The sequence below is a fragment of the Anthonomus grandis genome, chromosome 5 (assembly GCF_022605725.1).
Source record: "Anthonomus grandis grandis chromosome 5, icAntGran1.3, whole genome shotgun sequence".
Taxonomy (NCBI): Eukaryota; Metazoa; Arthropoda; class Insecta; order Coleoptera; family Curculionidae; genus Anthonomus; species Anthonomus grandis.
The window spans coordinates 32,483,098-32,496,019 of record NC_065550.1 but is presented as its reverse complement, the minus strand read 5'-3'; the positions used below and the strand labels follow the sequence as shown (position 1 = coordinate 32,496,019).

Genomic DNA, 12,922 nt, shown 5'->3' with positions numbered 1-12,922 from the left:
TCATCCTAAAATTATGAATTTATTATGTAGCTTGATCCACTATCTGCATACGACAAAGATTATTTTATTACTGAAATGGATTGTCCTGTCTGTGATTGTTTATTACTGATTGGATTACGTGAATTATAAAAATGACATTTTAAGGTGATCCAAGACGTTGGTGAGGAATGAATTGCGGTAGAAACTGAAAAACGCAATTTTGACCCCTTTTTTGACACAAAACCTCGTCTAATATCAACAAATTTTTTACGATCGCTATGAAATAATTCTTCACGTCTTTAGAGGGATTACGTGAGTTATAAAAATAACATTTCAAGGTGATCCAAGACGTTGGTGAGGAATGAAATGCGGTAGAAACTGAAAAAAACGCACTTTTGACCCGTTTTTTGACACAAATCCTCGTCTAATATCAACAAATCTTTTACGATCGCTATGAAATAATTCTTCATGTCTTAAGAGGGATTACGTGAAATATAAAAATAACATTTCAAAGTGACCCAGAATGTTAGTGAGGAGTGAAATGCGGTAGAAACTGAAAAAATGCACTTTTGACCTCTTTTTTGACACAAATCCTCGTCTAATATCAACAAATCTATTACGATTGTTATGAAATAAATTTTCGCGTCTTTAGAGGGATTACGTGAGTTATAAAAATAACATTTTAAGGTGATCCAAGATGTTGGTGAGAAGTGAAATGCGGTAGAAACTGAAAAATGCAAATTTGACCCTTTTTTTGACACAAAACCTCGTCTAATATCAACAAATCTTTTACGATCGCTATGCAATAATTCTTCACGTCTTAAAAGGGATTACGTGAGTTATAAAAATAATATTTCAAAGTGACCCAGAATGTTAGTGAGGAGTGAAATGCGGTAGAAACTGAAAAACGCACTTTTGTCTCTTTTTTTGATACAAATCCTCGTCTAATATCAACAAATCTTTTACGATCGCTATGAAATAAGGCTTCACTTCTTTGGACGGATTACGTGCATTATAAAAATAAGATTTTAAGGTGATCCAAGTCGTTGGTGAGGAGTGAAATGCGGTAGAAACTGAAAAAACGCACATTTCACCCCTTTTTTGATACAAATCCTTGTCTAATATCAGCAAATGGAAAGAATTCTCAATTTTTTGCCCTTTCATTAACTTTATCTCAATTAATTATTCAACTGTCTGGATTTCTTCAATTGTATTTTTTCTGTGAAGTTTGTATGTCCTAAGACAAAAAAGATCATTTCAAAAAAAATAATTTTTTGAATATCGTAATAATTATACCAGTGGCCTGAAAAAATACGATATCTCAGCAACTGTGATAGCTATGACTTTACGGATGGTCTTATTGGATTTAGAATAGCGAAGTATGCAAAAATCATTGGAATTAAGAAGATAAAGTCAAATAGCTACCGATAAATTAACCCTCAAAGTTTACGTATTTTTTTTTGTTCCAAATTTTTGCTTCTTATTATTTCTTCATCACTGGCTCCAAATTTAAAGACATTTTGCCTTGACAAGATATTATTATGATATTTCCTTCAGATTTTTTAGGCATTTATTGTATAATTCATTTAAGCATCTTATATTTTACATTATTCGTTTGTCATTTATTAATTTAGTCACATTCTTCATAATGTTTAGGTTTATAATTGCCAGTCATTTGAAAATAGAAAAAACAATATATCGGTACATGATACACATACACATAATGTACATACATACCGATGTTATAAACCGACAGTACATTTTGAAAAATTCATGAGAAAAAAAGAAAATATATAAAAAATTGCCTAATAATTAATAAACTAAATAAATTGCAATTAAAGTTAGTTTTAATAGTATATATAAATGCAATAAAATAAAAAAAATAAAGGATTGGGAATCTATTAAGAAAGGAGAATATAAAGATGGAAAATAATGTTTTGGACATATGTTGTAAGAAAGAAAAATATATAAAGAAAAAAAAAAGTATATAAGGTGTTACCTAACAATTATTCCAGCACATATAAATTCTGCAACATTCGGTTTAATAGAAACAAAAAATTGAAAAGGTGAAGTAGAAAAGGGGAAATAGTGAATAAAGGCTTAATAATATTTGGAAAAAAAGCTCCTTTCAATAGTACATTTATTTAGCATTTATCCATGTGACATAAGTATAACGTATTAAAAAATATTTATAGAAAAGGAGCAAATAAATAATGAAAATAAAACGATATACACAATTAAGAAAAACAGAAAATTTAGGGATTTGAAGAAGAAATTCAAGAAAAGGAAATTTGTATTTTGTAAAAATGTACGTATATGAAAATTGACAATTTTAGATTTTTTATTTCTCTAATGGATACTCTCTTTAACGACTAAATGAAAAGTGTTTTACGCGTTTTTCTCAAAAACGAACGAAAAAAGAGTTATTATATTTTTTTTAAATTTTTGAAATTAAAAAAAGATACTTCCATATAGCCATAAATGAATAAAATATTTTTTTAATTCAAAAGAAACAAATATTTAATTGAAAATATTATATATTACTAAAACTATGCTTAAAATTATAAAAACGGATAATTTCCCGCTCAAAATAAACCTTGTGAATATAAAAATAAACACAGTAAAAAAATTGAAATAAAGCCAAGACAAAACAAAAACTAAAGAAAAAAACCGTATGAAATGTCCTATAAAAATAGTTTCTATTCCTCGAATCCCACGACATAAAGTCACTTTTAATTAAAATAAAATTTAAAAAAATAAAATAACAATAATAATAAAACGAAGGAAGAGGAAACGATGATTGCGCAAAATTTCGCATTCATGCCGCGCCTCGTTCCGATAGCGTAGTCCGTAAAAGCCATCTCGAAACGTCATAAAGATCCCTGCACTCTACTACTTTCAACTTTTAAAATAAAATATAAAAAGGACCATTAAACGAAATCTGGTGCTTTTGTGTGTAACTTTAGTTTACTGCCGCTTTTCCTATTAAATGTTTCACCGTTTGAATACCATCTGAGCCGCTATAATACATTTTGATTTAAGGCGAAAGTCCCGGGTATATTTCAAGCAGATAAATTACCGTAATAAATTTATTATTATTTTTTTTAAAGCACAATTTAGCGAAATACTGTGTATGTATATAGTTTTTTTTTTAATTAACTATTTACTTTAATTTAATGATATTTTATAAAAATGCAGAACTTCCTTCTTAATTAATGCCAATTTCCTACATCTTGCTCTATATATTAAACTCATAGTAAAACTTACTTTGAGAGTCGCACTTGACGAAATTGTAAAATATATTTATGGGTAAATTTACGACTTTCTTATTACCGTTTCTAGCTGCGAAAGATCAAATTTCGCAGTGAAAACCGAGCGAATGTCCAAAAGTATAATTTTATTTCCGCTTTTACTGCTCTCCTTGCGGCATCTTATAATAATTTCGCGAAACGTAACGATAATTTTTCTTATGCGAGTTTATCGTCGCTAAAAAATAAAAAAAAATCAAACTTTAATTCCTATGCATTAAAAGACTTGAAACTTTAGGCCGTAAGAGGTTTTAATAGTACACATTTACGATTTATGTTCGATAATTTTTTTAAGTGAGGAACTTAATGTTTGGCTAATTGTAGGTTTTTACATACACACGCCAAGTAAAAATGCCATAAAGGATAATTAGGCCCCATTTAATTTAAGTACCGCTTCGTATTAAGTTCATGTTCAAATAGTAGATTTTTTTTATGATAAGATTGACATTTGAATGCACCCTGTATAAAGTCACAACTTTTATCAAATAAAGAGCTACAAGAAATTAGAAAGGAATTTCTTAAGATTTTTAGGTATTTAGTCAGTGGTATGCGTACGAGATTTATAATTAAATATTCTTAAAGAAAAACTGGTACGCAACCGTTTTTTCTAAAACCAAAAATTATTTCTGAAATCCTCATTCAGTTTCGAACAAATTTGAATATTTATTTTTTACTAAAAATATAAAAACCCTCTCCTACAGATTCTAGGTCAGTGTACATAATTTATTTATCATTAATTTTTACATTTATTCAATCTAATAACGCTGTTTTTTACTTAATATTTATATATAAAGTTATATGAATTTTAAATAAAAAAACAGTGGTATTAAAAAAAATATTAATTATATATTTTTTGCAAAAACAATGTTTTTCATTATGACAACCCTTATCCCCCCACCCACCTCAAATATTTGCCCAGTAAGAAATTCCTTTGAAAAATCACCGGCCATAACATCCAATCTAATACCACTGTTTTTGTATTAAATATATATTAATTTATATATAATTCTATCAAATTTAAATACATAAACTGTATTATTAGATTAGATAATACTAACGAAACCAGTTGTCATTCATGCATATTATTTTGGAAAACAATGATTTTTGAAAACAATTTCTTACTGGTAAGTTGTGTGGGGTGGGTGGGGGGTGTAAGGGTAGGGTAAATGAAAAACGGTTTTTTTGCAGAAAATAATTGCCTGACAAAAAAAATGCCTTTTAAGAAAATTATAGGTGAAAGTAGTTGTGTCACTTTTTTATTATAAATACTAAGTGAAAATTAATTTTTTTAAGATATGTCATTAAGTTCTAAAAAAATTAAGTTTTTGTTCTAGACAACTTTTCATTATCTAGGTTCAAAAATAAAATTTTTCAATTCAAACTATTGGTATATTTATCAACGTATATCGTCAAGGTATATTTATTAAACTGTAAAATATACGTATATCATATATAAAAGGGAGAAAATTTCGATATTTAAAAAAATTGACTCGGAATTTACATACCTAGTTATTAAGCTCGACAACCACACCTCAAATATGTGATAAAATGACCCCGATATCACATACACATATCAATGTTGAGGATACGATATACTGTTCATACACGCATATATCTTATAGTGTAATAATGAAATATTATACACAAAGAAATCTACAAAAAACATAGAAAATGCATTCACGTATATGAAACAATAATTATACCAAATAGGATTTTTAAAATTATACCAAATTCAGTGGTGTACTTTTTTTATAATAATACTTACGATAAATCCTGTATGAACGCCATTAGTAAAAATTATTTTTTTCTTTGTAAGTCGGAAAATGCTTCCTGATGCATACAACTCATCTGCTGTTTAACTTTCATGAAATAATAATTGTATATTATTAACCTGTTATAAACCTTCTTGTTAAAGGTGAATAAAACATAAGCATAATATTACATTTCTCAAGGTATATCACGCGGACATTTTATCCGATAAGTTCAACCAAAAATGTACATCTGGTGTAAACCAAAAATAAACGTTTATTTAACCATCGTGTGTTGCTTGGAAGTTTTCTTATTTTTCAGTATATTGACTTTATTTTATCTATTCTTCAGTTTATCACTTCAAAACTATAAAGCAGAACACAAAACGCAAGCTAACTTATGGCTCTAAGTTTATTTCTGCTATTAAGGTCGGTGTTTAGAATCAGCCTTACTCTTTCTTTGGATAGTGTTTCTTCTGCCTTTTTTTTGATCTATACCATCTCCATCTTCTACTCCTAAATATTTATATGTGTCAACATTCTCAAGCTATTGAAAATCGCTCATTATTCAATTGTCTGTTACTGCCATTAACCTCCTTTCAATATAGCTTTAGTACACTTGTCTAGGTCCTTGTCAAGGGCTCTTTCGCTATTTATTGCCCTTGCTGTTAGTGACTTTAGTGCACACCGAAACACGTGGTTAACAATAAAACTTTGGCTTTCCAATGTAATCCAAAAATCTCATCTATTATTCTCTAAGTTAAGAGACCAACATACAAAATTGACGAAAACAAAGAAAACCACAAAGTCACGGTCTCGCAACATGTAATCGCTAAAATGGCATTAACTGCCTGAAAGAAACTGAAAATCATCAATTGCCTAGACGGTATTAAAAATGACCGCCAATACCATAAATTCTAATGTACTGTGAAGTATGTGGATGGCTTCTAAAGGCCTGATGATGCTCTAATTAGAGCGAAACACGTGTAGCCCGTTTATTAAATGTTGTGAGACCGTGACTTTGTGTTTTTGTTTGTTTTTGTCAATTTCCAATGTAATATTTTATTTCTTCCAGGCATTTGGGATTATTTTTAATACCGTCCAGGCAGTTGATGATTTTCAGTTTTTACACCATCTAGTACCCTCCCTGATGATAAGTATTGCACACCGAAACGTGTGGACAGCAATAAGTGGCTTTTGAATGTAATATTTCATTTCTTTCAGGCATTTGGGGTGATTTTTAATACCGTCCAGGCAGTTGAAGATTTCGGTGTCTTCTTTTAGACAATTGATGCCATTTTTGACTAGCTCCTTCACCATTTATTGCCCTTCCGGATGACGACATTAGTGTACACCGAAACGGGTTCGACATTAACGATTTGGCTCTCCCACGTCATTTTATCATTATTTCCAGGCAGTTAGGATTATTATTGAGTTCGTTTAGGCAGTTGATAATTTCCGGTTTCTACTAGGCAATTGATGTCATTTTTGATTTGCTCCTTCACCATTTATTGCCATTACTGATGATGCTTTAACTGCAGACCGAAACACGTGGTCAACAATAAAAATTTGACTCTCTTGAATATGTTTTTTTCCAGCTAATAAAAGAGATATGCATATAAAAAAAAGTGATAGTGAAAAGTTCCTCTTTTTATCTTAATATCTAATATACTTATTTCTGATACTTGTGTTTTCATATGAAGAGGTTGTTCTAGTTTTTACAGATCTCTATAACCTTCTATGTGCTCCTATTAGTTCTAAACTTTTAATTATGTATATATTTATATATATACAAAAATTATATATATACAAGGAATTTCCTTGGAACCTTTTAAAGTTTCCAAGTTTTCATAATTTTTGATTTTGTCTTCATAAGGTAACGAAACTGTAATGCCTATCAGTTTTTCAAAAATCAGCTAATTGTACAATGGACATATTGAAGGATTAGAGAAAAAAACAGATTTTCCGGTACATTTAAGTACCTAGCAATTCAAAAATAAAATAGTAATTTTTATTTCAGTGAACGGATTATAAAAATCCCAATGAAATTATATTATTACAATGTATTTACGTACATTAGGCAATAAAAATACAATATCGAGAATTCTTAAACAGTAAAAAATAGGTGATATAGAAAAAGAGTGCCCACTTACAAATTATTAAATTAAAAAAAAATCATTTAATCGGTCAATTTCAACAAAATTTTATAGCCCTTTAACATGATTTCCCAATTTAACTAATCACATTTTTTTTCTGTTTCAGATCCGTCTTTTGTATAGTTAATTACATAATATGTAACCTCAAACTAACCTAAACTAACCAACCGAATTACTAGTTTAAAACAAATTTTGTGATCAATACTATGTTTAAGTGAGAACATAATAAAATAAGTCCGTCTGGTGTTGTGTATTCGTCCTATATATAAAACAATAAATATACTGGTGAATTCATTTAATCAAATCGCAATTTAATTAATAAATCTCTTTCGATATATAGTTAAGACAACTTGTTACGTCCACACTATACAATTTATTTATATATTTTATAAATTTATGGCGATTTGATTTTATGTTTTACCTCGTAATGTAATCCACCCATCAGCGTCTATATGTAGTAAATTAATTAGGTTAGTATTAGTATTATATAATGTGAATATAATTATTATTAAGATAAATGTTAGCAATAAGATTTTTTTTTATTATTAAAAAAGTTTGTTGAGTATTTTATTAACGTTTATTTTTTGGTGCACTTAATGGGGCATATAGAAGTGAAATGGCTGTGAAATGGTGAATGTAACGCATATTTAAAACGATTTTTTTTTTGTATATAACTATATTAGTCGTGAATTTTAAGGGTGTTTGTTGTCGGTTTTTTTTTTTAATTATTTCGCTTTTACAACCCCATTAAAGAAGATTTTTTATATGGAGTGTGTCATATTTTAACTATTGATAAAACACGATAATATAATTTCTTTTTGCGTTGTTTAGTTTAATAAGGGAAAATTTAGAAAAAAATTCCAAAATGAAAATTGAACTTTGCTTTTATATATTTTTTTTCTGTAATTGCATTAATATTTCAAAAATATCATTTGGCACTAGAATTTAAAAATTCTTTATCCAAATCGATTTGTATGATAAAGGGGTTTATAATAATTATTTATGTAATTAGTTTTTAACCCTATTTAACATTTGAATAAATTAGCTACGATGATACACTCTGTATATATATATATATATTTATATTAATTAATTAAGCAAATTAATAGCCGTACACGGTAGTGTGTTTTTGAAGCAGTAATTAGCAAGAATTTATATTTTGTTAATTTTTTAGATCCTATTTTATTGTTTTAGTTTTGTAATTGTTTATTTTTTAATTGTTTTTAAATTTGTAAACTTCTGCATCTAATGCACTTTTACTAAAACATCTCGTTTAAATCAGGAGGAAAAAATTACAATTTTCAATTTTTTTGTAGTTTTTATTACAAAATTCAATTAACTTATTTTTACGGAATCTAAGGCCACTGGAAAATTGAAATTTTCCTTAAATTTGAAATTTTCAAAAATAGTAAGTTATATTTTAACTTCAAAAAAGTGGAGAATATAATTTAGAAAAAAATTAATATCAAATTTTTACCAAAATAAAAATACGTTCAACTTGAAAAAACTCAAAAATTAAAAAAAATTGCAAAAATTTATCCTGTTTTAAATAATGAAAAAAAAAAGAATAATTAAGAAATTTTTTACATCAAATACATTCAATTTCATATCTATGTTAGCATTAAATAATTTTTTGATCTTTCAGCGTCCATTCATTTTAATCAAAATAATATACTTAAAAAAATTCAGAATTTAGAAATTTTATATATAAAAAAGGAATTAAACTCTATAATAATTAAGTGAATTGATTACAAATGCAAAAAAAATCAAAAATACATTTTTGAAAAAATTAAATAATATTTAATTTCATACCTGGACGAGCTTTTATAATATTTTTACTAAAATAAAAACCAAAGAATTGTCCAAAAAAATGCCTATGAATTTTTATAGTAAATTTTCCGATTGCTGGTTGATTATTCAAACAATACATCAATTAAACTTAATTGTTAAAATTTAAACTACAAAGCAATTTCTCCAAGAAAAAACTTTATAATTTTCTAGAAAAAATTAAAAAATATGGTAAAAAATTAGTTTTAATTCTCAATATCAATTTTTAAACTTAATTTTTGAAAATTCTGAATAAATTGTTATATTCTATACATTATGGTTCTTCAGAAAAAAAATCCCCAGTTTTCATATATAAAAATGGTTACTAATGTACGGCTAATGCTCAAAAAATCTTTTTGTTATTTAGTTCTAAGATCATAAAAATCAAATTTTCCTCTGCTTTATGTATATTAAACGCCAATAATTATATTTTACATTTTTAATAATAATCATTGTGTTCATTAAAATTAGGTTTAAATAAATCATACATCATAGTTTTGATACGATTTCAGTTCTGCTCGTGAACAATTTTATTATTGTAAATAAACTTATTATTTTTGTAAAAAAAAAACAAACTCTTCTTTAATTAGATTAAGGCATAATTATATTTCATAGAAAAATATCTTAATTAGTAAGTTTAGACAGTGTGTTTTAAAAGAAAAAATTCTTAAGTATATGGTTAAACATGTACTATAATCTTGTTAAATATACTCAATAAAATGATGTTTGGAATGAGATTTTTTTTGTTTTTTTTTTATAGTTACACAAATAAGTAAATATATGATTTTGGTATTTAAGGACCTCTTGTTTTGTGATTTTTAATGCAAAATCTGCCTTCATAATGAAAAATATCAAAATTTATGAATGGACAGTGTGAGTTAGCAAAAAAAACGCCTCAACCAAAACAGTCCTAACTGCCAAAATGTTTAATCTAGAACCATAATTTTACACTTAAATCCCTTCTTAGGAATCCTGCTATATAAGCGTGCAAAAATTATGAAAATAGTCTAAGTGGTTACCAAGTTATGGCCAAAAATGTCCGTCAAAGTCTAAAAATTTGGATAATGCAATATGCGTAATAAAAACCTTAAATATGTTTGCCCTTGGACCTTGGCAGACAAAATTGTTTTTAACTCAAAAAGTTTTTAAGCTACAAAAATTGTTCTTATATGACTTCGTTCATGACGTTCTTATTTTTCGATAAGAAATGCTAGTTTACTGGCTCTAATATATTTAAAAATATTTTAATTATTTTGTGAAAATATTGCCAAAGAAAGTGAAATTTAGACAAAAAAATTGGTCCTAACCAAAACTGCCCTAACTACCAAAATATTTAACCCAGAATCATGGTTTTAGCATTCCACTCCATCTTCAGGAATCTTGCTATCTAAGCGTGAAAAAATTATGAAAATATTCCAAGTGGTTCTCAAGTTATGGTCAAAAATGTTGCTGGATGTTGCAATATGCATTTCAAGAACCTCAGATGTGATTGCTTTTAGCAGATCTTAGCAGACAAAAAATAGCCCCTGACTTAAAAATTTAAGGTTTATTTAAATGTTAATAATTAGTTTATTACACTGTTAATTAAATGGTTTTACTTGACATTTTTTAATATTTAGTTAATCATTTAAAATTCATTGAACGTATTTAACAATGCGTCACTGTAAAGACATAGGGGCGTATATTAAAATTATGCATTTTGAGTTAAGTCACTTTTTATAAAAATCATATGTTTGAATAATTATTAAAATAAAAAAAATTGGAAAGTTAAAAATGTTAGACTTATAAAAAATAGTACTAAAGTATGTAGATTCATGATTTAAAAGGAATATTACTTGGGTTTTTCAAAAAGGGTTAAAAACCCTTCGAAAAAGATACGCCCCTAAGTCCTAAGTTAAAAAAAAAGTGAGATACGCCTTGAGTTACGCCCCTAAGTTATATTTTATAGAATTAAGTTCAAAAGGAAAATATGACATACGCCCAAAATAAATACGTGTTTTCTCGTTAACATCGAGTTTGTTTTATTAATAAATGACAAATTTTTTAGTAGATTTATTTTACGCCGGGAAAAGTATAATATACATATGGGAGTTAATGTAAACAATTTTTTTTCTTTGAGTGAACACAGATCATAGATCTAAACTGAAAAAAAGAATTATAAAATAAAAAAAACAGAACAACAAATATTACAAGTTAGTATTGACTTTTAGTAATAAATGTTTGTTAGTGTGGTAATTCTAATGGAAGTTTTATCACTGGCGTTGAGGCAGTGCACAAGTTCATTAAGTCGTTAAACTTTTCAAAGGAAATTTTGGGCCCAGAGGGATGATTTAAGCGGGGTGGAGCAAATTTAGCTTGCATAGCAGTGCGTTTTAGTGTGATACATTGATAATTAATTTGTAGGTGACTGCTTTTAAAATAAATTTGGTCAATGGTTTCTTTTTTCAACATTATTTCGCCAATAATTTTCCAGTCGATAGGATTTCCGTCATTGTCTTTTCTTACTAAAAGAATCTTCAAATTTTTGACAGCACAAAATCATCGGATGTAAGAGAATGCACAATATAAGGATTTTGGCGCCTTAATATCGGTGTTAGCTGTGAGGGTACAAATAAATCACTAGATTTTTTAATTGCGTTATCAATCGCACTATGTGCAGAATCGCCCTCACTCTGACCATAATATGGCTCAAAAAATCGCAGTGAAATGGTTTCTATGTTTTGTGATGAGCTCACCATATGTAATAACATAAATGCTATAATAGAATTTTTGTTCTGGCCGCTACAGCCATCAGAAAACAAAGAAACATTTTTTGTGCCTTTTTGGTCAAGTTCGTTAAGATAGATATACAAGCAAGTAGAAATTTCACTAGAACCTCGCTTATTCAAACCCTCATGCCATAAAAAACAATGACACTCACTAACCATAATTTATGGTGATAAAGCTATCGAAATCCAAGGAAATACGGTGGCTCTTTTAATCACATTTGGGACACCATGAAGCATGATATTTCCATGCTTTATTATTGAATTTAAGGCATATAAAAGACATTCTTAAATATTTTATTGCAGGTAAGTTGTAGTTTTTATTTAAAATACGTAAATCTTTTATATGACTTTAATTTCCTTAAGGCTTCACATTTTGTGTGCAAAACACTATTTAACTCGTCCAAGGTTAGCAAAATATTTATGCGAGTCCTAATTGCGGCTCTAATTATTATCAAATTTATTTAATAAAATTTAAATTAATAAAGGGAGCACTCTGTTTCATTTAAACCCTCAAAATAATGATTTAATTTTGTCAGTTTATCTTTTACTCAATTATTTTTTTTAGCACAAAATCTGGACGGAAAAACGTCTTTAAGAAACTATTGGTAAACAATATAAAAAAATACGAAACGGAACCGACTTACTTCTTGCTTCTTATGAGTCTCTTTCTTGCTTTATGTATCAAAGTTTAAGCTGTTGAAAAACTTTCTAATTTTTTATTAATTAATTTTTTTCCTAAATTTTAACTTGCTTTAACGAGAATTAAATTTAAACCGCCATAAAAATAATAATATTATTATATAACAAGATATATATGCCATACCTCGTCGTCTCTTGAGCGTTGGCGCACTAAAAATTTTTAGTGCCTCATGTTTAGTACAGAAAGGGCCGTAAAACGAGTCGTTAATATTAATATTTAGAAGTTTGTGTTGCAGAAATTTTAAAGTTAAACCAATAAAACCAAGAATTGAAAATTTTAAAATTTATAACTTGATCAGTATAAAATAATATTTTACTGTCGAAAACGAAAACGTTTTATTGGATTAGACGTAAAATATTCGCGAGATCCTGATCGTTTATCCAAAGGGGTACTTTTTAATAGTCTCCTGATAAGACAACGCGAGTAAATTAAATAA

The 12,922-nt window shown here is 27.6% G+C and overlaps 1 protein-coding gene across 3 annotated transcripts in view; it reads left to right on the top strand.

The window, feature by feature from the left end:
* Window positions 1-8,234, top strand: part of LOC126736660 (protein doublesex-like) — a 153,094-nt gene extending 144,860 nt beyond the window's left edge. For 2 of the 3 annotated variants that reach the window (XM_050441132.1, XM_050441130.1), the window contains one exon: window positions 7,298-8,231. The gene's annotated coding sequence lies outside the window, so the exon portion shown is untranslated. Of the gene's footprint in view, window positions 1-7,297 lie in introns of all 3 variants that reach the window. The other variant, XM_050441131.1, reaches the window with a different exon arrangement.
* The last annotated feature ends 4,688 nt before the right edge of the window (window positions 8,235-12,922 follow it).